Source organism: Hyperolius riggenbachi, chromosome 2 (assembly GCF_040937935.1).
Source record: "Hyperolius riggenbachi isolate aHypRig1 chromosome 2, aHypRig1.pri, whole genome shotgun sequence".
Lineage (NCBI taxonomy): Eukaryota > Metazoa > Chordata > Amphibia > Anura > Hyperoliidae > Hyperolius > Hyperolius riggenbachi.
The window spans coordinates 160,438,997-160,465,216 of NC_090647.1; the positions used below are offsets into that span (position 1 = coordinate 160,438,997).

General features: G+C 45.5%; 1 long non-coding RNA gene across 5 annotated transcripts in view; it reads left to right on the plus strand.

Moving 5' to 3' along the window:
- Window positions 1-26,220, plus strand: part of LOC137544147 (uncharacterized) — a 219,926-nt gene that overhangs the window by 160,379 nt on the left and 33,327 nt on the right. For all 5 annotated transcript variants that reach the window (XR_011025735.1, XR_011025733.1, XR_011025734.1 and 2 more), the window contains one exon: window positions 3,483-3,527. This is a non-coding gene — a long non-coding RNA (uncharacterized lncRNA). The remainder of the gene's footprint in view (window positions 1-3,482; window positions 3,528-26,220) is intronic.

Consider the following 26,220-nt stretch of genomic DNA (forward strand, 5'->3'; position numbering starts at 1 on the left):
TGATATACATACTTAAAAAACTGGGGCCCATATGCAATTCACTTTTTCTCCTGAGTTTTCTCCTAGGTGATATTTTCACAACTTGTCATAAAATGCATTTGAAGCCAACAAGCAAGAAAATACTCAAAATAAATTTCATAGTACTTTTTCACCAACTTTTGGGTACTTTTTCAATTGTAAAATGCTGAAAAGTTAGTTTAAAGAGAAAATTAAAATTATCTCCTAGGAGATAACTCAGTTAATTGCATATGGCCCTGGGTTCCTAAGTATAGGAAAATAACATTTTTATTGTTTTTGATTTAGTTTGCAACTAAAAAGAATTCACCTGACACAGGCCTCAACCCTAAGACACCCCAAATTATATTCTCTTGCTTGTCATGGTTAAAATTATTCCACACATACATAATCAAATAGCTCTTTGGGTATACAGCATGTTAATTATGAATAGCACCAATGGCTTTTTCAAGGCCATTTTTCTCCAAAAGTAATGCAGTCATTCTTTCTTAGCAAAGCCCCTGGAGCATTTAAACATTCAAGCTATAAATATCACCACTCTGAAAACTAGAATCCCAGGCCTACTCATATATTGCTATTTTGTAAAATTTGGACCTTGTAGGGTTTAGCTGAAATTTGACAAACTATCAGCTAGCAGCTGTTAATTATTGGATTGCACTGTTAACACAAACCGACATTCTCAAACTATACAAAGTTGCCAGCCAAGCTCCATACTCATTTGTACACTATGTTTGCAGTTGGATTGAGCAACTGACGTTCAATAAGTGCTTTTGAAAATACAGAAAACCTGAATTTCAAATGAGGGAATGGACTAGTCCAAAACCTGTCAGATTTGTATGATTTTTACAACCTTCTGGAAGTGACGGCAGCATCGGAAAAAAGTCATTTATAGTGCATTTTACTCGCAGACAAATGTACATTTAATACATATACTGTGCATACACATTTATTTTAAATGTATAAATGTTCTGTGATCGTGGTCCTTTAAATGGAAACAAAATCAACTATAGGAGTAACCGTTTACTCATTTAAGCTACGTACCCCCCACCTGACAGTTCCAGCAGCATCCTCTTGACGACAGTCATTAAGCGATGCCTCTTCCTGCTCAGGACGTCTCGCGACTACATGACGGGTGCAAACGGAAAGTACCGTAAGCGATCACGGTACTTTGTCCTTAATGACCTTAACAATCCGCCGTGTCCATCGCTTGACGATGCGCAATCGCTGCAAAGTCATTTAACATGCTAATGTTAAACAATGTTCCCCGACGTCGGATAACATCGCTGCGAATATCGCCTCGTGGGTACAAGGCTTTACAAATATCTTGTACATAAAGAATTGACTCGCACACCAGCAGGGGTAAATTCAAAAGTAAATTAACATCAAAAAAGCCTCAGGCTATCACAAAAGCCCAGCAACAATGTACAGTGGCACACAATATGATGGGAATAAGACCATCACTGCTCTAATGCTGTTTGTTCATGTAACTATTGTGTTGCCCTGCTTGTTTGCAAATATGCACCTGAACATTGTGATCCCATAGATGGTTGTTGATCTTATTCCCATCATATTGTGTGCCCCGGTACATTGATAGCCTGAGGCTTTTTTTGATGTTAATTTACTTTTGAATATACTATCTTTTGAATATACTGTTCTTAGCTGGTTTCAGACCTTCCTATCTGGCAGGACTCAGCAAGTATGTCTGGGCACACACTACTCTAATCCAGTGCCACTTGCCTATGGAGTTCCACAGGGTTCTGTACTATCACCATTACTCTTTGCAGTCTACATGCTCCCACTGGGCAAAATAATCCAGAACTATGGCCTAGGATACCATTGTTATGCAGATGACACACAACTATATCTATCCTTCAAGCCTGGCACCCAAGACCCATCAGCATCCATAAATGCATGTCTGAGGCTGAACTCTGACAAAACAGAGGTTGTTGGTGGTAGGTGGTCCACACATGATGGATAAAGTTCAAAATGCTCACCACCCCAATCTAGCAATTGGGGGAGATACTGTACAGTATAAAGACTGTGCGAAACCTTGGGGTGATCCTTGATGGAAATCTAAAACTCAGACAGCAGGTATCAGCTGTCGTCAAGTCTTCCTTCTTCCATCTAAGAAATATAGCGAAAATCAAACACCTTATATCAGCTGAAGACCTACCTGCCCTGGTTCATGCATTTGTATCCTCCCACCTAGACTACTGCAACGCCCTGTTCATCGGATCTACAGATAAGGTTCTGCACCCCTTACAGCTAGTACAGAATGCTGCAGCCAGACTCCTAGCCAATGCCCCCCGTAGCTCACACATCACCCCAGTACTGCAAACTTTTCACTGGTTGCCAGTAAAATGGAGAATCAATTTTAAGATCTGCCTGCTGACATTTAAGGCTCTACACCACATGGGACCCAAATACATAGCGGATCTATTGGAACTTTATGCCCCTCCACGCACCCTCCGCTCTGCCAACAAGATGAAGATGGTTATTCCCAGGATACACTTAACATTTGGTGCTCGGGCCTTTTCCTATGCAGCCCCTACACTATGGAACTCACTTCCACAATCAGTACGAGAGGCTCCTTCTCTGGACAGCTTTAAAAAAAAGGCTAAAAACTCACCTCTTTTTCCTAGCCTTTGAGACTGCATAATGCAGAGTCACAGCGCTTTGAGTCCCCAGGGAGAAAAGCGCTATAAAAATATTATTGTTATTGTTATCTTTGCAATTTACCCCTGCTGGTGTGCGAGTCAATTCTTTATGTACTGATTGTGTAGGACTGTCAAAACATTAGTATTAGTATCCCATTAGTATCCTATCTGTATTGATTTGTTGTTTGACAAAAGGTGTGCACAACCACTATAATCGATTTTACAAATATCTTGGCATTGAAGGTAAATGCTGAACTCAAAATTGCTGTGAAATTAGTCATTTTGTTAATTAGTGGTATTAAAATCATTGTTTTCCAGTTTGCAGCCAGCCATCTGCAGCGGTGCACATTTAGTATATTCTTTAGAATGTGTCCTGCACATTTACCAACATCTTCCTGCACGAGTAAGGGCCGGTTCACACGACCTGTGACGTCTCGTTTGGGAGAGGGTGCTACGGTGATCGTTGGCGTCCCGTTGCGATCTGCGTTTTTCGTTTCCGAAAAGATGCGGCGTGAATCGACCCTGGACGCTGCATGTAGAGCCCAGGGTCACCTGAAACAGCAGGGAAAATTGGGATCAGAACGCCACGTTTGCACACTCTACGTTACAGTAACCACGCAATGCTAAACGCTCGCTCCTATTCACTTGAATAGGAACGTTTAGCCAACGAGTCCCAAACGCTTAGCAGTAAACGCCACCAAGCGTCCATGTGAACTGGCCCTAACACATGTCACACAGCAGGAAGCAATAGCTGGAATACGCAGGTGATTGCAGCAAACTCTGAGACATCCATCTGTTATTTTCTTTTAGGAATCCTGTGGAAATGCTGTGATTCTTTGAGAGGATAAAAGCAGGGTAAGAAGTTGTAATGTCTGCAAAATCCTTGCAGTGTACAGATATGAAATGATGCAACTCAGTATCTCAGTGTTAAAGGAGCACATGGGGGAAAGATGTGCAGTTTGTAGTGCAGACTTATTGTGGTGAAGGAAGGAATTGGCTCGCTTTAGCAGTGAGTGAGATCAGAGGCAGGAGATGTGCTCAGTTATCAAAAAGAAGCTAAACATGTGAAGATGCTTCTAGCCTGAATATGATGTTAATCAGCAGACGGTATATTACAGTCAACTATTTCCTGCTTTTCTTTCATAAAATAACATAAAAACACAATTCAGCTATAGAAGCCAGTAATATGAAATACCGTCTAAAGTCTAAAATAAAAATTGCATGAATAAATTGTACAATGCTTTGCATTGCCTATGTAGCCCTGCACGTAGCTAACTGATACTTTGATATGCACCATATATTACAACTATTCTTTGCTAATCCTTGGTTTCCTGTTGCTGGAAGAGTGGTTGTGACACTGCGCCGTCAGGGTTACAATGTGTGCTGTGAGTCAGCTGCTATATTCAGCCAGGCCCCCTCAAGCATGGAGATAATCAATGTTAATGAGGTGGGCAGCAGCTCAATTGACAACTAACATGAGTGCGTATAAATAGTGTGTGCATCTACTTGAGTCACGTCAAAATATGTTATTAATGTTATTGCTATACATAGCACCATCATCTTCTTGGTGCTGTACACAGTAAGAAACAAACATGGGTATATAATAGAGACGCTTCGTGCATAATAAAGAGTTGGTGGACGACATATGCCACAGACAGTGACTTATTTAATGGCCCATATGCAATTCACTTTTTCTACTAGTTGATATGATCAGTTCACACCTTGTCAATAAAATGCCTTTTCAACCACCAGCAAGCAAAAAGAAAAAATACTCAAAATAATCTTACAGTACTTCTTCACCTACTTGTTGGTACTTTTTCAGTTGCATAGTGCTGAGAAGTTCATTTAGGCCTAGTGCACACCGGAGCGTTTCCGCTGCGGTTTGCGATCTGCTTGCGGGTGCGGATCTGCTAGGGTAATGCATTTCAATGGGGTGGTGCACACCAGAGCGGGAGGCGTTTTGCAGAAACGCATACTCCCGGGCTGCAGCAGATTTTGGATTGCGGATGCGTTTCTGCCTCAATGTTAAGTATAGGAAAAACGCAAACCGCTCTGAAAAACGGCACTTCAGAGCGGTTTGCCAGGCGTTTTTTGTTACAGTAGCTGTTCAGTAACAGCTTTACTGTAACAATACAGGAAATCTACTACACCAAAATCGCTACACAAAACCGCAAAACGCTAGCTGAAACGCTACAGAAAAAGAAGAAAAAGCGTTTCAAAATCTGCTAGCATTTTGCGGATCTGCTAGCGGTTTTTGGTGTGCACCAGGCCTTACAGAGAAGATGAGAAAATGTATCCTAGGAGAGTGGCAGACATATGGCATATTGGATCGGGCCCAATGTATCTAACAAAATGCACAATTACAAGACAAAATGGAGGTGATTCTGCTTTTGTGAGCTCTCAATCTAAAAGTATAAATAGTAAACTTAAAGGATACCCAAAGTGACATGTGACATAATGAGATAGACATGTGTATGTACAGTGCCTAGCACACAAATAACTATGCTGTGCTCCTTTTTTCTTTCTCTGCCTGAAAGAGTTAAATATCAGGTATGTAAGTGGCTGACTCAGTCCTGACTCAGACAGGAAGTGACTACAGTGTAACCCTCACTGATAAGAAATTCCCCTTTTTACCTCTTTCTTGCTCTCAGAAGCCATTTTCTGCTAGGAAAGTGTTTTATAGATGGAATTTCTTATCAGTGAGGGTCACACTGTAGTCACTTCCTGACTGAGTCAGCCACTTACATACCTGATATGTAGCTCTTTCAGGCAGAGAAAGAAAAAAAGGAACACAGCATGGTTATTTGTGTGCTAGTTACTGTACATATACATGTCTATCTCATCATGTCACATTTCACTTCGGGTATCCTTTAAAAAAAAAAGCTTCCAGCAGGGATTATGGGAAACATATTTCAAATACAACTAACTGCTGCAAGCTAGTGACCGTTACAAAATTTAAAAGGACCACCTACTAGGCTCAGCCAAGGCAGGGTACAGAGCATGCCTGAGTCGCTAATTTTTAAAAGGACAACTGTAGTGAGAGGGATATGGAGGCTGCCATATTTATTTCCTTTTAAATAATACCAGTTCCCTGGCTATCCTGCTGATCCTCTGCCTTTAATACTTTTAGCCATAGACCCTGAACAAGCATGCAGCATATCAGGTGTTTCTGACATTATTCTCAGATCGGACAAGATTATCTGCATGCTTGTTTCTGGTGTTATTCAGTCACTACTGCAACCAAACAGACCAACAGGGCTGCCAGGAAACAGGTATTGTTTAAAAGGAAATAAATAAAATAAATATGGCAGTGTCCATATCCCTCTCGTTACAGTTATATACAGTAACAAAGAGAAGATTCTATAATATACTGAACACAACTCTCTCTCTCTCTCTCTCTTCCTCTCTATATATTTATTTATAAACGGTATTTATATGGGCTTTAAGTGATCTTATCACTTGTGTCTGTTGTACATTTATATTCCCTGCATTGTAGGCAGATGTATCCCCAGAAATTTGCACTTCTACAAAATAAAATGTGTGAGTATAATTCTGGAAATAACAAAATATTTGGAGTTAAGATAACAAGGGTGTGGTAATTATTTACTGTACACCACAGCCCAATGTTACTGTTTACCGGCACAGACTGGATAACACTGACGGTTAATAACTTTACAATCTTCCAGTTCCAACCAGTGTTGTATTTTTACTCTGTGTTATAGAACTTTTTGTTCCAGGACTACAAAAGGTGACTTTTGCATGGAGAGGATTCAATGACCCTTTCATCCTTCTGTTTATCTTGACCCAGAACTAATATAGAATATGATGTATGACATGAGCCTTATGGTAAGGTAAACACAATTGTATTTGCCTCATATTTTTTCTTTTAAGGGCATGCTTAAAATCGCAAAACACATAATCGTATCTGTGGAAAAATTTGGTAAATTGTATGCGGAATTCACATGGACAAGTGTAAATATGGCCTTATAGACAAAAACGGTATGAACTATGATAACTAAATTTATCTAAGAGGTAAAACTTGACAGTAGCAATGGTGAAGATGTAATATTATTATATAAATGCCATTAGGATATCATGCTAAATTAATTTAGATCTTAATATTACTGAGATATTATTTTAACTATCAAGTCATGTCTCCTTACTGTGATGCAGCTACATATCTATGGGGGATCAGTGAATAATGGCGCACAGTGCCTATGCATAGAAATGGCGCCGCATTAAAAAGATACGCTTATCGCTATTTATCGTTAGTACTGCATAATAATGGCGCACAGGGAAAAAAAGAAGAAAAACGGCACACAGTAACGTTATTTATCAATAGTGGCACACACTAACATTATTTATCAATAGTGGCACACACTAACGTTATTTATCAATAGTGGCACACACTAACGTTATTTATCAATAGCGCCCTACATAAGCCAAACTGCAGAAGTTATTTAACTGCAAAACGATGAATGGATTTAATGTAACACAGCACTGTCAAGGTTAGGGTTAGGCACCACCAGGGGGGTGGTTAGGGTTAGGCACCACCAGGGGGGTGGTTAGGGTTAGGCACCACCAGGGGGGTCTTAGGGTTAGACACCACCAGGGGGTCTTAGGGTTAGGCACCACCAGGGGGGTCTTAGGGTTAGGCACCACCAGGGGGTTGGTTAGGGTTAGGCACCACCAGGGGGGTCTTAGGGTTAGGCACCACCAGGGGGGTCTTAGGGTTAGGCACCACCAGGGGGGTGGCTAGGGTTAGGCACCACCAGGGGGGTCTTAGGGTTAGGCACCTTCAGGGGGTCTTAGGGTTAGGCACCACCAGGGGGGTGGTTAGGGTTAAGCACCACCAGGGGGGTTTAGGGGTTAGGGATAGGTACAGAGAGGGTTCTGTGTGTTAACGCTAAATAACAATAAGGCTTTAACGCTAAATAACAATAAGGCTTTAACGCTAAATAGCGATAAGCGGCAAACGGATTAGCGGCAACACCGTGCGCCATTATTCACAGGCGCCATTTTCAGATGGAAGCATCTATGGACCTGAGTGTGAATGCAAGATTTTTAAACCCCTCTCCCAATTCATTACCAAACCTTTAATTCTGCATAACATTTTTTGGGCTCTTAGTACTAGTATTGGACATGTATGTTTTATTTGACTGTTAATTTGAGCTTTGAAACTACTGATTGTGGCCAAGCGGGTGAGTAAATGTAACTGCCTTGTAATTATACAAATAAATTATAGCATATAGGGATAGTGTTCCTGACATTAACTTTGAGCACACATTGGCCTAGTGCACACCAGAGCGTTTCGGCTGCGGTTTGCGATCCGCTTGCGGGTGCGGATCCGCTTGGGTAATGTATTTCAATGGGCTGGTGCACACCAGAGCGGGAGGCGTTTTGCAGAAACGCATACTCCTAGGCTGCTGCAGATTTTGGATTGCGGGTGCGTTTCTGCCTCAATGTTAAGTATAGGAAAAACGCAAACCGCTCTGAAAAATGGCACTTCAGAGCGTTTTGCCAGGCGTTTTTTGTTACAGTAGCTGTTCAGTAACAGCTTTACTGTAACGATACATGAAATTTACTACACCAAAAACGCTTCACAAAACCACAAAATGCTAGCTGAAATGCTACAGAAAAAGAAGAAAAAGCGTTTAAAAATCTGCTAGCATTTTGCGGATCTGCTAGCGGTTTTTGGTGTGCACCAGGCCTAAGGGCTCGTTCACTCTGGAGGTGCTTTTGGACTTTTTAAACGCTGGCGATTTTTCAAAATCGCCCTGAAAGCGGTTATGCAATAATTCTCTATGAGAGAGTTCACATCTGAGCAGTTCGTTTCCAATCTGCGCAGAAAAGCGATGCATGGACCATTTTTGAGGTGATTTTGTCTCAATGGAAGGTATAGGAAAACCGCAAACGCTCACAAAATCGATTTGTGCAGCAATTGCTCTCACATTTTTAAGAATAAATACATATTATTTTCCAGATCAAAGCGTTCAATTCATGACTGACGTCAGGAAGTGAAAAAACGGAATCGCTCTGCAAAAGCGTTTACAAAAACGCTTACCAAAACCGGCCAACTCACAGAAATCGCAAGGAAGGGAGAAAAAAGCGCCAAGAAAAAACACCCAGCGCAAATGCAACCGCGATCGGAACGCAATGTGAATGAGGCCTTAGGGTGCTATTTAAGTGTTTTAACCTACCCCTATCCTATCTCCTAGCACAAACTTTTCTGAAATAATGCGCAACCATAACATCCACCAATAACCAACTAAGAAAGCAGAATGGCTTAAGAATTGCACCTTCTGTTGAATATGTATCAATCAGTATACATTATTAGATCACGTGATTACAAATTAAAATCAAGTAATCAAGCAAACCTTCCATGGGCATTACCACGCCAGCTACTGCAATAAACTGCATCTGGATATACAGTACACCATATGCATTGTCCCACTTATTGCTTCCTCCTTATTCCTTTAGATTGTAAGCTTGCAAGGGCAGGGTTCTGTCCCTTTTTGTTTCTTATAACTTACTTTAAAGTGCATTTTGTTAAACACCATAACATTTGTATTAGTCACAACAGCATTATGTTGTACATCAACCATGTATTATGGACCACTGACTGTATTTATGTAATCATGTTATCTCGGCACAGTTCTATGGAGGATGGTGGTGCAACAATCATAATCATTTATACAAAATGCTACTTGAAAAAAAACTGATGAGATAAACAATTGCATCTATCCACCTTCACCTAGAAATGACTTTTTTAGATATCCCAGTTTTATTTATATTTAAATCTACTTTTTAAGTTTTTACTGTTTCATTGTCTCTGATCCATGACACATGCATTGAAGTATACCAGAGCTAAAATCTATGAACTATTGTCCCTTTGTATCTCTTTCCTGCTCTCAGAAGCCATTTCCTCCTAGGAAAGTGTTTTATGGTTGTAATTCCTTATCAGGGAGGGTTACACCATAGTCCGACCCAGTCCTGACTCAGACAGAAACTGTCAATTACATACCTGATTTTTAAACCTTTCAGGCAGACAAGGAAAAAAAGCAACACAGCATAGTTCCTAGTATACATGTCTATCTCATCATGTCAGATCATGGTCAATCATCCTTTAAGATGAACCACATATTACCCAACAAGCTATTTAAAAAAAATACAGTCAAAATCAAACCAGATCCTTAAATGAGTCATCAGGGAAAAATTAACAAATGAGCTTTACTCACCTGGGGCTTTCTCCAGCCCCTTGCAGCCAACTGTCCCACCCTGTCACCTCTGCTCCCCTTCGCCGTCCTGGTCTCCTTGCACGGTATTCAGGCTACCCCGAGGCCTTACTGCGGCTGCACGAAGCGCCGCTGTTAATCATGGCCACGTTGCCCACATGTACTGCGCAGGCGCTGTAGTTCTGCGCCTGCACAGTACGCCGCAGGCAACGTGACCATGAATGACAGTGGCACTTCGCGCAGCCACAGTAAGGCCTCGGGGTCAGCCTGAATACCGTGCACAGAGATCGGGACAGCGGCGGGGAGCGGAGGTGACAGGGTGGGACAGTCGGCTGCAAGGGGCTGGAGAAAGCCCCAGGTGAGTAAAGCTCATATGTTAATTTTTCCCTGATGACTCCTTTAAGGATCTGGTTTGGTTGTGACTGTATTTTTTTTTAATAGCTTGTTGGGTAATATGTGGTTAATCTTAAAGGATGATTGACCATGATGTGACATGATGAGATAGACATGTATACTAATAACTATGCTGTGTTGCTTTTTTTTCTTTGCCTTTAAAATTCATAGCATAAATGGCTATTGTAGCCGATTCATCCAATTTTTCAGGAAACACATAATGGCTTTCTTTGAGGTATGTGACTATTATTGATTAATTTACATTTCCATGGAAGAAAGTGGCCATCGCATTTGCTAATAATGTTACTTTTGCTACCTTTTAAGATGCAAATTAATCCGAAGAGCTTGTAAAATGCTGGGCAGCTCAATGAAGATTTCATGCAGTGCTAGATAAGCATTTAGCAAAGTATGCCAGAATCTTGTCAGTTTCATAACCTCGATCGAGAAGTCAGCAAAAGCAATGAGTTTTAATCTAGCTGTCGTCTTAAAAAAATCCACATAGAGTTCTATCACAGCTCTAGAGGATTTTCTATTAGATCTTAAAGGACAACTATAATGAGAGGGATATGGAGGGTGTCATATTTATTTCCTTTTAAACAATACCAGTTGCTTGGCAGCCCCGCTGAACCTCTGCCTCTAATACTTTTAGCCATAGACCCTGAACAAGCATGCAGCAGATCAGGTGTTTCTAACATTATTGTCAGATCTGACTAGATTAGCTGCATGCTTGTTTTTTATTTTGCAGCATTTGTATCTTTTGTATTGGAGCACAATTGCTCCAAAAATACTGCAGGGACCCACGATTGCGATTTCCCTGATACCTTGTGGGTGTGCGGCCATTGAATTTCATTAGCCTTTAACTTTTGGAATCATCAGCAATTGCTGACAATTCCAAAGCACGTCTAAAACCACTCTAGTGGGCTATGGTCCTAGCTGCTTCTCAACACTATTCCTGACAGTCACAGGAGGAGTTTTCTTTTTCAGAACTGTTGAACTGGGAAGACCCTGGAAAGAGACCCTGCTGGTTATCTTTTCAAAATAGTCTTTGTCTGGATGTTGTCTGAATCAGTGATCTATGACCAGTACAAATATCAGCTGCTGTGACTCTACTGCCTGCATGCTTCTAGCAGTGGTGGGAATCAGACTACAGAATCCAAAAGATCAATGTGATAGCCAGGATTTTTTTTTAAAAAAAGGAAATGTGGCATCCTCCATACTTCTCTTACTTTAGGTGTTTTTCTAATAAGATTTAGAGCCTTGCACACACACTAGAGGGACTCACCCGAGAGAGTTGCTTAGAGTAGTGTTGGGCGAACACCTAGATGTTCGGGTTCGCGAACGTTCGCCGAACATCGCCGCGATGTTCGGGTGTTCGCGCCGAACTCCGAACATAATGGAAGTCAATGGGGACCCGAACTTTCGTGCTTTGTAAAGCTTCCTGACATGCTACATACCCCAAATTAGCAGGGTATGTGCACCTTGGGAGTGGGTACAAGAGGGAAAAAAAATATTCGAAAAAGAGCTTATAGTTTTTGAGAAAATAGATTGTAAAGTTTCAAAGGAAAAACTGTCTTTTAAATGTGGAAAATGTCATGTTTCTTTGCACAGGTAACATGCTTTTTGTCGCCATGCAGTCATAAATGTAATACAGAGAAGAGGTTCCAGGAAAAGGGACCGGTAACGCTAACCCAGCAGCAGCAGCACACGTGATGGAACAGGAGCAGGCGCAGGAGGAGAAGGCCATGCTTTTTGAGACACAACAACCCAGGCCTTGCATGAGGACAAGAAGCGTGTGGATAGCATGCTTTTTACCGCCATGCAGTCATAAATGTAATAAAGATAAGAGGTTCAATAAACAGGGACCGGGCGTCAACGCTAACCCAGCAGCAGCAGACGTGATGGAACAGGAGGAGGCGCAGGAGGAGAAGGCCACGCTTTCAGGTGCAACTCAGGCCTTGCATGAGGACAAAAAAATGTGTGCGCAAAGCAATGCAATGAGTAGTTTTCAGGACACAATGGGCTATTCGGAGGAGCTATTCCCACCCCCACAATCTTCTACCTGTGAAAGGTCAATGGAACAGCCACAAATGTTGTGCCCGGATTCACAACCTTTTTCTGTGGAAAATGCACCTCGCACTGAAATGCAAGGCGAGGCCGAGGATGAACATGACGTCAACAACTCAACATGACGCAAAATGGGGGCGGAACAGAAAGCTGCTTTCAATGTTTTGAAGGCCTTAATTGCCTCCGGTGGCCAGTTAGATGCATCATTCATCACACCCAAATCCCAGAGCAATGTGTGCAGGAATTTGAATCGCAGGAGGTGTACCGAGATCATCTGGACAAGTGACCAAGTGACCAAGTGACAAGTGACCAAGTGAAAAGTGACAAAGTGACCAGTGACAAAGTGACAAAGTGACAAAATGACAAAGTGACAAAATGACAAAGTGACAAGTGACAAGTGACAAAGTGACAAGTGACAAAGTGACAAGTGACAAAGTGACAAGTGACAAGTGACAAAGTGACAAGTGACAAAATGACAAAGTGACAAAGTGACCAGTGACAAAGTGACAACTGAGAGGTTGTTCTGGGGAGCTCCACTGCACTCAGTCGCATATGAGGAGAGGTCTCGTCGGGACTGCTGATCCTCCTCAGCTTGCTCAAAGCCTTGAGGGTTCCTGAAGATCCTCTGCTTGGAGTTCGCTGGGGTTCAGCTTGGTGTCGGGGTCGGCGGCGTCCTCCTCACTCCAACGTGGCAGATCTTCTGTTGAAGGAAAAAAAAAACATTGTTAAAAGTCCAGTACCGCTTCTGAAGGACTCACCAAGAGATGCAGGAGCGCTTTAATCTAGCGCACCATCGCTCGCTGGGTGATGTCCCTCCCTACGCGCTGGAATTCTACGCTGCACATGCTAGCACGCTTTTGCGCAGTGCCGAGGCGCATTCCAGCAGCTAGCTACCAAGCTTCTGTGGATCTGATTGGGCCACCATGTTGGATCTCTGCCAAGTCCTCCAAAATTTTGAGCAATCCACGTTGCGTGACTGAGCAGTGACAACTCTACAGTCAGCATTACAATACCACTGCTGTGTTTACTGAAGAAATCAATGTTGAAGATGGAAACCGCTGGCATGATGCAAGTGGGGGATTCTGAAGATGAAAACGATCAGCGTGATGATACCAACATCAGGCAACCTGCCTCAGGAAACGCTGGTCCCAGCTATGACAAAGAACAGGACGAGGGACAGCTGGAGTTGGAGCAGGAATTGGATGCCCCCACTGCCGAGGGACAGAGCGGTGCACGTTGGACTTCCACAATTTAGCGGGAATGGACAGCAGAAGAGGAAGAAAGTGATGCTGGTGACGAATATGGTGCATCACAACAATCACAACGCTCACAAGAACATGAAGACAGAGGAGTCTGGCAGGACTCTCTGGCACACATGGCTCAATTCATGCTAGACTGCATTGAACGCGGCCCGCGCATTATTCACTATTCATTATTATTCATTATTCTGGAATCTGGACAACACCAATTACTGGGTTTATACCCAGTTTATACAAACACAATGTTAAAAAACTGATTGAAGAAAGTGTCAGACAGGTCAAAAATGGAACAATTCCAGCAGGCCCTTGAGGATGGAGACTTTAGAGAGGAGATTGACATCCTCCTCCTTCTCTAGCCAGTTGTACGCCGACAGACTGACTTCAGCAAACCCAGGAGGACCAGGAGGGCAGCAAAGAACACAAGCTGCTGCTAGTGCCGAAAAGGGAATGGTATTGGCAGTGTCCTTGGAGTGGGAACATTTTCTGACACCCATGCAGCAGCCCACAGAACAGCAATTGGGCAGTTCCACGTCCTCCAACACCAATCGCCTGGAGAAGATGGTCAAGGTCCAGGACTACATGTCAGATGGCGTAGCTGTGTTGAACAATCCATCTGCAGACAGACGGTGAGTGTGACAGGCAGCACAGAAGGACCATGGCAACTCACTCATAGTACCACAGTTTGATAGTGCTGCCCGAAAAATTATATGGATCCGTGGACCCGGGCACTGCGGGCAGTACTGGGAAGTGGGAACGCAGATTTTAGTACCTAAACACACGATACAACATGTTTTCCGGGGTCGGACTCTGAGGCACATACAGATGGTCCCGATCATCATCCTCATCATACAACTCTTCTACTGAGTCTGACCCACCCACCACCTCTGCCACCCCAACATCCCCAGACACAGACCCCTCATCGTCCTCAACATTAACTTGGGATGCTGGCCTGAGGCCCTGAGCCAGACCTCCTCCTCCACATCAGGCCCCATCATCTCCTCAATGGCAGCCCTCATTAATCGCTCTGGCGACGGACCGATGGACACAACGTTCTCCTCCGGGGAGGGCTGCTGCTGACCACTGGCTGCTGGGGTGGATGTTATAGCTTGCGTGGGGCGTTGGCTGTTGCTGTTGTTGGGAGTGCTGCTCACAGCGGAGGTCTCTGAGGAACTCATGGTGAGCTCATATAGTGGTTGGCGGTGAGTGGAGTATTACTGATCCCAGCAATATACACACTGACTGGCAGAGTACGCAATGCAATATAGTCTGGCTGAGCGGTGTACACAGAGTGGCAGTACACACAATGCTATATAGTCTGGCTGAGCGGTGTACACAGAGTGGCAGTAAACAATGCTATATAGTCTGGCTGAGCCATGTACACAGAGTGGCAGTAAACAATGCTATATAGTCTGGCTGAGCGGTGTACACAGAGTGGCAGTACACACAATGCTATATAGTCTGGCTGAGCCGTGTACACAGAGTGGCCGTACACACAATGCTATATAGTCTGGCTGAGCGGTGTACACAGAGTGGCAGTACACACAATGCTATATAGTCTGGCTGAGCCGTGTACACAGAGTGGCAGTACACACAATGCTATATAGTCTGGCTGAGCGGTGTACACAGAGTGGCAGTAAACACAATGCTATATATAGCGTGGCTGAGCGAGGTACACAGTGGCAGTACACACAATGCTATATAGTCTGGCTGAGCCGTGTACACAGAGTGGCAGTAAACACAATGCTATATATAGTGTGGCTGAGCGAGGTACACAGTGGCAGTAAACAATGCTATATATAGTGTGGCTGAGCGAGCGGTGTACTACTGTTCCCAGCAGCGACACACAATGACTGGGGGGGACCCTGGCTAGCGTGGCTGGAGAGCGAACTACCCTGCCTGCCTACCCAAAGCTAAACCCACAGACAAATGGCGGAGATATGACGTGGTTCGGGTATTTATTTACCCGAACCACGTGACCGTTCGGCCAATCAGAGCGCGTTCGGGTCCGAACCACGTGACCCGTTCGGCCAATCACAGCGCTAGCCGAACGTTCGGGGAACGTTCGGCCATGCGCTCTTAGTTCGGCCATGCGGCCGAACGGTTTGGCCGAACACCTGATGGTGTTCGACCGAACTCGAACATCACCCGAACAGGGTGATGTTCTGCAGAACCCGAACAGTGGCGAACACTGTTCGCCCAACACTAGCTTAGAGCTGCTTTGGGTGAGAATCTAGAGTGTGTACAGGTATTCCACAATGTCACTTAGTGAACCCCCACACTGGGTCTCTTAGAGAAACCAGTAAATGATTGACGCAAAAACTCATTGTTCTTGCACTTACCCAGCCCACCACCACAAACCTTGTATTGAACAGTACATGCCGCCTCATCCGTTAATCAAGTGTGAACAGCAGCCAGCATCCCCTGTGAGCTGCTGGGTGGATCAACTCAACCCCATTGATGCCAATCCCTTGGAGATCCCATTGTTTGTGCGCGCTCCCCCGCCACCACATCATGTCACATGCTCCGTTCTTCATCTCTCCATTGCCCCCCATAGTAACATAACACGTCGTCAGCTACAACGCTGATACGCATGTGTGCAGCTCAGCCTTGTCAACCATCAGAGATCAGGTCCTGATCCCCGCTGGGCGACTTGCGTCAAAGCACACTAACTAATGATTTCTCCAATCACAGAAGCTGATTTGAATGCCAAGTGCTGCCTGCAACATCCTCTGCTAAATTAGCTTCACTGGTTTTATGGGGTTTACTCTACAACCTGAGCACCGCTACAAGCTATAGCTATAAGTAAGAACACCTGCAATAGGGAAAAAGATTCATGACAGGAAGGACAAACTGACTGCAAAATATCTTTAACAGATGTTGTTTGCCAATGCCAGCTCCTGTAACAGAGCTATCAGTGTACAGATTCTAGAGAACAAACTGCACTAAGGCCAGTCAGGATTTTCACAGGAAATGTAGAAGGCCTTCTCCATTGGTAATATCCCGAATACAATGTTAGAAAGTACTGTATGTAAGGAAGTCTGAAGAAGACCTATCTACTGGGTTGAAAACTTGCTCTTAAACTTTTAAAGTGTACCTGTATTGGAAAAAAGTTCCCCAAATGGGTGCTTACTAGAGATGAGCGTAATGACCTAATTACGATTTTGCGAAATTTCGCGTAATTAGTGTAATTACGATTATGGCCGTAAGTACATAATCGTAATGAAGAAGGATTTCGCGAAATTTCGCGTAAGCGTAATTTTCGCGTAATTTTCGCATTACAGTCGTATCATGCCGTAATTTCGCGTTAAACTTAAACCGTAACGCTCCGTATAATATAAAAAAGCCGCCGACTTTAAGGGTTAATAGCAAAGCCCCCTTAAATGCTAAGAGCCTCAAATTTGGAGAATATATTAAGGAGATCAGGAGGAATAAGAGGAAAAAATTTTTTTTCAAAAAGACCTTATAGTTTTTGAGAAAATCGATGTTAAAGTTTCAAAGGAAAAATGTAAACATTTAAAAACCCGCCGACTTTAATGGTTAATAGCAAAGCCTGCTTAAAGTTTAGGAACACCAAATTCCCAGGGTATATTAAGGGGATCAGTGGGAATAAGAGGAAAATTTTTTTTTTCAAAAAGACCTTATAGTTTTTGAGAAAATCGATTTTTAAGTTTCAAGGGCGAAAATGTCTTTTAAATGCGGAAAATGTCAGTTTTTTTTGCACAGGTAACAATAGTGTATTATTTTCATAGATTCCCCCAAGTGGGAAGAGTTTTACTTACTTCGTTCTGAGTGTGGGAAATATAAAAAAAAACGACGTGGGGTCCCCCCTCCCAGACCTCTTTAACCCCTTGTCCCCCATGCAGGCTGGGATAGCCAGAATGCGGAGCACCGGCCGCGTGGGGCTCCGCACCCTGACTATACCAGCCCGCATGGTCCATGGATTGGGGGGTCTCAGAAGGGGAGAGGCAGCCAAGCTTTCTCCTCCCCCTCCGAGCCCTTGTCCAATCCAAGGACAAGGGGCTCTTCTCCACCTCCGATGGGCGGTGGAGGTGGAGGCCGCGATTTCCTGGGGGGGAGGTTCATGGTGGAATCTGGGAGTCCCCTTTAAAAAGGGGTCCCCCAGATGCCCACCCCCCCTCCCAGGAGAAATGAGTATAGAGGTACTTGTACCCCATACCCATTTCCTTTAAGAGTTAAAGTAAATAAACACACAGACACTTAGAAAAAGTATTTTAATTGAACAAAAAACATAACCACGAAAAAAGTCCTTTAATATTCTTAATTAACCATTAATACTTACCTGTCCCTTTAAATAAATGATCCCTCGCAATATCCTCGGAAATGTTCTATCAGTTACAATGTAACAAAGTTATTACAATGTAACAACTTTGTTACATTGTAACTACGCCGCACCCGACGCCACTCGCCGCTCAGCCGCCGCATACGCGTCCGTGCAGGACGCTAAGTCCCCGCAGCTCCCGCTGTCCACCCCGCCCACATCTGTCACCCACATGTCACCCACATGTGGGTGACATGTGGGTGACATGTGGGAGAGGCGGGGAGGGCAGCGGAGCCGGCGGGGACTTAGCGTCCTGCACGGACCCGACAGAGCTCTGAGCTATATAGCTCAGAGCTCTGAGAAGCATCTTTGTATTTGGGCTCCAAGGAGCCCCATTGGTCCTTAGCAGACCAATGGGGTTCCTTCAAATCAGAAGGAACCCCATTGGTCTGCTAAGGACCAATGGGGCTCCTTGGAGCCCAAATACAAAGCTGCTTAGAGAGCTCTGAGCTATATAGCGCAGACGCGGTGGCGGCGGCGGTGAGTGACGTCGGGTGCGGCGTAGTTACAATGTAACAAAGTTGTTACATTGCAATAACTTTGTTACATTGTAACTGATAGAACATTTCCGAGGATATTGCGTGGGATCATTTATTTAAAGGGACAGGTAAGTATTAATGGTTAATTAAGAATATTAAAGGACTTTTTTCGTGGTTATGTTTTTTGTTCAATTAAAATACTTTTTCTATGTGTTTGTGTGTTTATTTACTTTTAACTCTTAAAGGAAATGGGTAAGGGGTACAAGTACCTCTATACTCATTTCTCCTGGGAGGGGGGGTGGGCATCTGGGGGACCCCTTTTTAAAGGGGACTCCCAGATTCCACCATGAACCCCCCACCCAGGAAATCGCAGCCTCCACCTCCACCGCCCATCGGAGGTGGAGAAGAGCCCCTTGTCCTTGGATTGGACAAGGGCTCGGAGGGGAAGGGGAAAGCTTGGCTGCCCCTCCCCTTCCGAGACCCCCCAATCCATGGACCATGCGGGCTGGTATAGTCAGGGTGCGGAGCCCCATGTGGCCGGTGCTCCGCATTCTGGCTATCCCAGCCTGCATGGGGGACAAGGGGTTAAAGAGGTCTGGGAGGGGGGACCCCACGTCGTTTTTTTTTTATATTTCCCACACTCAGAACGAAGTAAGTAAAACTCTTCCCACTTGGGGGAATCTATGAAAATAATACACTATTGTTACCTGTGCAAAAAAAACTGACATTTTCCGCATTTAAAAGACATTTTTGCCCTTGAAACTTAAAAATCGATTTTCTCAAAAACTATAAGGTCTTTTTGAAAAAAAAATTTTTCCTCTTATTCCCACTGATCCCCTTAATATACCCTAGGAATTTGGTGTTCCTAAACTTTAAGCAGGCTTTGCTATTAACCGTTAAAGTCGGCGGGTTTTTAAATGTATACATTTTTACTTTGAAACTTTAACATCGATTTTCTCAAAAACTATAAGGTCTTTTTGAAAAAAAAATTTTCCTCTTATTCCTCCTGATCTCCTTAATATATTCTCCAAATTTGAGGCTCTTAGCATTTAAGGGGGCTTTGCTATTAACCCTTAAAGTCGGCGGCTTTTTTATATTATACGGAGCGTTACGGTTTAACGCGAAATTACGGTAGCGTTTAATGCGAAATTACGGCATGAACGAAACGCGAAATTTCGCGTTGAAAATTACGCTTACGGTATTTTCAATTACGATTTTAATGGCAATTTCGCTACGCTAATTTCGCATCGTAATCGCAAATTTCGCATGCGTAATTATAGTAATGCGAAATTACGAAAATTTCAGCTCAACTCTAGTGCTTACCAAAAAGAAGGAAGCCTCTGGAACCTCCTCTGTCCCCCTTCACCTCACCATTCTAGGGCTGGGACTCCCAGAATACTGTCAATGGGAGCTTGACCGCACTGTGCAGGCTTTTTCCACCACACTAACCACGCAAGTCTTTCTGTTTCTGCCAAGCCTACCGAGGTAAGTATCTGATTCTTTCCACAATAATTCTCACAGGATTTCTTAAAGGACCACTATCGCAAAAAAAGTAGGCAGTTAAAATCTGACAGTACCGACACGTTTTGGGCCAGTGCATCTCCTCATGGGGGTTCTCTGGGTTTTCTTTGTTTTCAACAGCATTTCATGATGAACAGCAGTTGAAGTCTAACTGACAAAATAGTGTGCAAGTGATTAGGGAGGCTGGCTGGCATCTTACTATTTTGGCAGTTAAACTGCTGTTCAGGAAATGCTGTTGAAAACAAAGAAAACCCTGAGAATCCCCCATGAGAAAATAGACTGGCCCAAAACCTGTTGGTTCTGTCAGATTTTAACTCTTTTTGCAATAGTTGTCTTTTAAGGGCTAGATTCACAGTGAGAACTGCATTGCATCCCCTGTAACCGCAGGGAATGTAACACAACGGATTGGGTAAGTGATGCACTGTGTCACATACAGCAAAGCATACAATGAAATGTATGCTTTACTGTACTGTTAACGCGGGCATGTGCATTGGGATACCAAGCACTGTCAGGTCGCACCACAATGGCCACACTGTGAACGTTCCATAGCTTTTGCATTGCTGTGGGATTTCAATGCGTTACGACACACTGCAATCCCCCACTGTGAGCATAAGCTTAACGGTAGCAACTGTAGAAATCACCCGGATTAACATGGTACAATACTGTTCCATTAGGGAGTAAATAATAATAATTGATTGGGGTGAGAATTCCACATAGGCTCTTGCAGATAAGTGGCTCCTCTCCTGCCTGTGTATCTCAAATGTTGTTGAGGAGGGCCCTGAACTCCCTCCAACAACCTTATTCTGCTCCCCGGGGCCCCTGCACAGTTTTTTGCAGGATATCAATTCACCTGTCCCTGCTGGCATGCTGCTCCATTAGTCTGTGCACTCCCATGTTTATCCTGCAGGGGCGCCACTTCTCAGTGACCCATCGCATGTTAATATATAATGACATGCGCTGGGTCACTGAGAAGATGCGGGCAGTGGGAATGAAGACAGGGAGCAGCGCATAGGGACAGGTGAGTTGCTATTCTGGCAAAAACATTGCAAGGGTCCTGGGAGCAAGAGTCAGAGGGAGACCTGGGGGACCGGGTAGCGCTCGGGGGTCCTGGGGAAATTGCCCAGGTTTCCCCAATAGTAGCGCCAGCCCTAAGCATATACAGTAAGTGTGTAGCTGTGTCCTTCAGGCAGTGCTGTCTGTGCATTGTCTGATGTCCCTGCATCAAGGCCGAATTTATACTCCTCCCCCCGCCCCCAGGTCAAGTGTGTTGTGACTCCCTTTCCGTGCAGCATCACCCCTCCTATTCCAGGTGCCGGTGCTAGTGTTGGGCGAACACCTAGATGTTCGGGTTCGCGAACGTTCGCCGAACATCGCCGCGATGTTCGGGTGTTCGCGACGAACTCCGAACATAATGGAAGTCAATGGGGACCCGAACTTTCGTGCTTTGTAAAGCTTCCTTACATGCTACATACCCCAAATTAGCAGAGTATGTGCACCTTGGGAGTGGGTACAAGAGGAAAAAAAAAATTTGAAAAAGAGCTTATAGTTTTTGAGAAAATTGATTGTAAAGTTTCAAAGGAAAAACTGTCTTTTAAATGTGGAAAATGTCATGTTTCTTTGCACAGGTAACATGTTTTTTTTCGCCATGCAGTCATAAATGTAATACAGAGAAGAGGTTCCAGGAAAAGGGACCGGTAACACTAACCCAGCACCAGCAGCAGCACACGTGATGGAACAGGAGGAGGCGCAGGAGGAGAAGGCCACGCTTTGAGACACAACAACCCAGGCCTTGCATGAGGACAAGAAGCGTGCGGATAGCATGCTTTGTACCGCCATGCAGTCATAAATGTAATAAAGATAAGTGGTTCAATAAACAGGGACCATGCGGCAACGCTAACCCAGCAGCAGCAGACGTGATGGCGCAGGAGGAGAAGGCCACGCTTTGTGAGACACAACAACCCAGGCCTTGCATGAGGACAAGAAGCGTGCGGATAGCATGCTTTGTACCGCCATGCAGTCATAAATGTAATAAAGATAAGTGGTTCAATAAACAGGGACCACGCGGCAACGCTAACCCAGCAGCAGCAGACGTGATGGAACAGGAGGAGGCGCAGGAGGAGAAGGCCACGCTTTGTGAAACAGAACAACCCAGGCCTTGCATGAGGACAAGAAGCGTGCGGATAGCATGCTTTGTACCGCCATGCAGTCATAAATGTAATAAAGATAAGTGGTTCAATAAACAGGGACCACACGGCAACGCTAACCCAGCAGCAGCAGACGTGATGGAACAGGAGGAGGCGCAGGAGGAGAAGGCCACGCTTTGTGAGACACAACAACCCAGGCCTTGCATGAGGACAAGAAGCGTGCGGATAGCATGCTTTGTACCGCCAGACAGTCATAAATGTAATAAAGATAAGTGGTTCAATAAACAGGGACCACGCGGCAACGCTAACCCAGCAGCAGCAGACGTGATGGAACAGGAGGAGGCGCAGGAGGAGAAGGCCACGCTTTGTGAGACACAACAACCCAGGCCTTGCATGAGGACAAGAAGCGTGCGGATAGCATGATTTGTACCGCCATGCAGTCATAAATGTAATAAAGATAAGTGGTTCAATAAACAGGGACCACGCGGCAACGCTAACCCAGCAGCAGCAGACGTGATGGAACAGGAGCAGGCGCAGGAGGAGAAGGCCACGCTTTGTGAGACACAACAACCCAGGCCTTGCATGAGGACAAGAAGCGTGCGGATAGCATGCTTTGTACCGCCATGCAGTCATAAATGTAATAAAGATATGTGGTTCAATAAACAGGGACCACGCGGCAACGCTAACCCAGCAGCAGCAGACGTGATGGAACAGGAGCAGGCGCAGGAGGAGAAGGCCATGCTTTTTGAGACACAACAACCCAGGCCTTGCATGAGGACAAAAAGCGTGCGGATAGCATGCTTTGTACCGCCATGCAGTCATAAATGTAATAAAGATAAGAGGTTCCATAAACAGGGACCGGCAACGCTAACCCAGCAGCAGCAGCAGCACACGTGATGGAACAGGAGCAGGCGCAGGAGGAGAAGGCCATGCTTTTTGAGACACAACAACCCAGGCCTTGCATGAGGACAAAAAGCGTGCGGATATAGCAGCAATGCTTTTTGCCGCCATGCAGTCATAAATGTAATACAGATGAGAGGTTCAATAAACAGGGACCGGAAACGCTAAACCATCCCAGATGTTCATTGGTCATGTTACTTGGTTGGGGTCCTGGAGTGTTGCATAGTCGTTTCCAATCCAGGATTGATTCATTTTAATTTGAGTCAGACGGTCTGCATTTTCTGTGGAGAGGCGGATACGCCGATCTGTGACGATGCCTCCGGCAGCACTGAAACAGCGTTCCGACATAACGCTGGCTGCCGGGCAAGCCAGCACCTCTATTGCGTACATTGCTAGTTCGTGCCAGGTGTCTAGCTTCGATACCCAATAGTTGAAGGGTGCAGATGGATTGTTCGACACAGCTACGTCATCTGACATGTAGTCCTTGACCATCTTCTCCAGGCGATCGGTGTTGGAGGTGGATCTGCACGCTTGCTGTTCAGTGGGCTGCTGCTGCATGGGTGTCAGAAAATTTTCCCACTCCAAGGACACTGCCGATACCATTCCCTTTTGGGCACTAGCTGCGAATTGCGTTGTTTGCTGCCCTCCTGGTCATCCTGGGTTTGCGGAAGTCAGTCTGTCGGCGTACAACTGGCTAGAGGAGGGGGAGGATGTCAATCTCCTCTCTAAAGTCTCCACCAGGGCCTGCTGGTATTCTTCCATTTTGACCTGTCTGACTCTTTCTTCAAGCAGTTTTGGAACATTGTGTTTGTACCGTGGATCCAGAAGGGTATAAACCCAGTAATTGGTGTTGTCCAGAATGCGCACAATGCGTGGGTCGCGTTCAATGCAGTCTAGCATGAATTGAGCCATGTGTGCCAGAGTCCTACCAGAATCCTCACCATCCTCTTGTGAGCGTTGTGATAAATGTTGTTATGCATCATAGTCGTCACCTTCCTCCTGGTCTGCTTCTGCTGACCATTCGCGCTGAATTGTGGAAGTCCAACGTGCACCGCTCTGGCCCTCGTCAGTGGTGGCATGAAATTCCTGCTCCAACTCCAGCTGTTCCTCCTCCTCTTCTTCGTCATAGCTGCTGGGGCCAGCGTTTCCTGAGGCGGATGGCCTGATGTTGGTACCATCACGCTGATCGTTTTCTCCTTCAGATTCCCCCAGTTGCATCATGACAGCTGTTTCCTTGATTTTCAACATTGACCTCTTCAGTAAACACAGCAGTGGTATGGTAATGCTGACTGAAGAGTTGTCACTGCTCACAAGCAACGTGGATTGCTCAAAATTTTGGAGGACTTGGCAGAGGTCCAACATGTTGGCCCAATCGGATCCACAGAAGCTTGGCAGCTGTCCGGATGCGCCTCAGTACTGCGCCGTCATGTACTGGACCACTGCACTCTTCTGCTCACAAAAGCGGGCTAGCATGTGCAGCGTAGAATTCCAGCGCGTAGGGACATCACACAGCAAGCGATGGTGGGGGAGATTGAAGCGCTCCTGCATCTTGGCGAGTGCCCCCGAAGCAGTACTGGAATTTCTACAATGTTTGGCCACTCGACGCACCTTCAACAGAAGATCGGCCACGCCTGGGTATGTCCTCAGGAACCGCTGAACTACTAGGTTCATCACGTGCGCCAGGCAAGGGATGTGTGTCAGCTTAGCCAACCTCAAAGTGCGAATGAGATTACTCCCATTATCACACACAACCATGCCCGGTTTCAGGTCCAGCGGTGCCAGCCACAAATCCGTCTGTTCCTTTATCCCCCTCCAAATTTCCTCCCCTGTGTGCTGCTTATCCCCAAGGCAGATCAGCTTCAGCAACGCTTGCTGATGCATGCCAACAGCTGTGCTGCACTGCTTCCACGATCCTACTGCTGCTGGTGCTGGGTTAGCGTTTCCGGATGAGGTACAGCTTTGAGATGCGTTGGAGGAGAAGGAGTCAGAGAGGTAGGTGCTGCTGTTGTTATCCAGTGGGAGGGACGGCGGTGCAGCTGTTTGCGGCGTGGGCAACACCCGCGCCGTAGCAGGTGAGGAATCGCTGCCAGGCTCCACAAGGTTCACCCAGTGCGCGGTAAGGGAGATGTATCGACCCTGGCCAAACGCACTCGTCCAGGTGTCAGTGGTGAGGTGAACCTTGCAGGCAATGGCATTCTTCAAGCTTCGGGTTATTTTGCTGACCAAGTGCTCATGCAACTCAGGCACTGCAGAGCACGCAAAGTGGTAGCGGCTGGGAACCACGTAACGTGGGATGGCCACTGACATCATGCCCTTGAAGCTGTTTGTCTCCACCACTCGATATGGCAGCATTTCGCAGGCCAGAAGCTTGGCTATGCTGGCTGTTACTGCCACGGCCCGGGGGTCATTTGCTGGCAATTTCCTCTTGCGCTCAAACATCTCCGACACAGACAACTGAACCGTAGCGCTGCACACGGAAGGGCTGTTGGTTGTTGTGTTTGATGAAGACTGGGAGACCTCAAGAGCACTACTCCGGAAAGTGACAGTGTCAGCGTCGTCTGATGTTTGTGAATGTTGTGAACCACGCAATGGCTGGGCTACTGCTGCTGCTGAGGTGGGTCTGGTGGTGAGTCTGGTGAACCCAAGGGAGGCAGTGTTGCTGGTACCCTGTCCTGCCGCGTTTGCCCAAAGAGTGGGATGTTTGGATAGCATGTGGTGGCTCATGCTGGTGGTGGAGAGGTTGTTAATACTTTTCCCCCTGCTCAGGCGGGTCTTGCACACCTTGCAAATCGCCATGGTAACATCCTCAGTGCAGTCTTCAAAGAAAGCCCAGACTTTGGAGCACCTGCCTTGCTGGCGATTTCTGTTTGCTCCTCTTTTGCCTCTCACTTGAACTTCCACGCTTGTGGTGCCTGAAATTGCGCGCCGCCTACCTTGTGGCACAAGGCGAACTCGTGCAGCAGTGGGTTCTTCAACAGACTCATCTGTGCTGCTGCTACGACGGCGATGTTCTCGTTCACAAACAAAATCTAGGTCTCTGTCCACATTGTCCATACCCTCCTCTTCCATCTCCTCAAACTCGTCATATGTCATTGTGGGGGGCCGCCGCGGTGGAGTAGAGCTCCCCAGAACAACCTCTGCGCAGCTCACTCCAACGTCGTCTTCCAGAGCTTCTCGGCCGACCTCCTGCAATTGCAACCCCTCCTGCCCAACT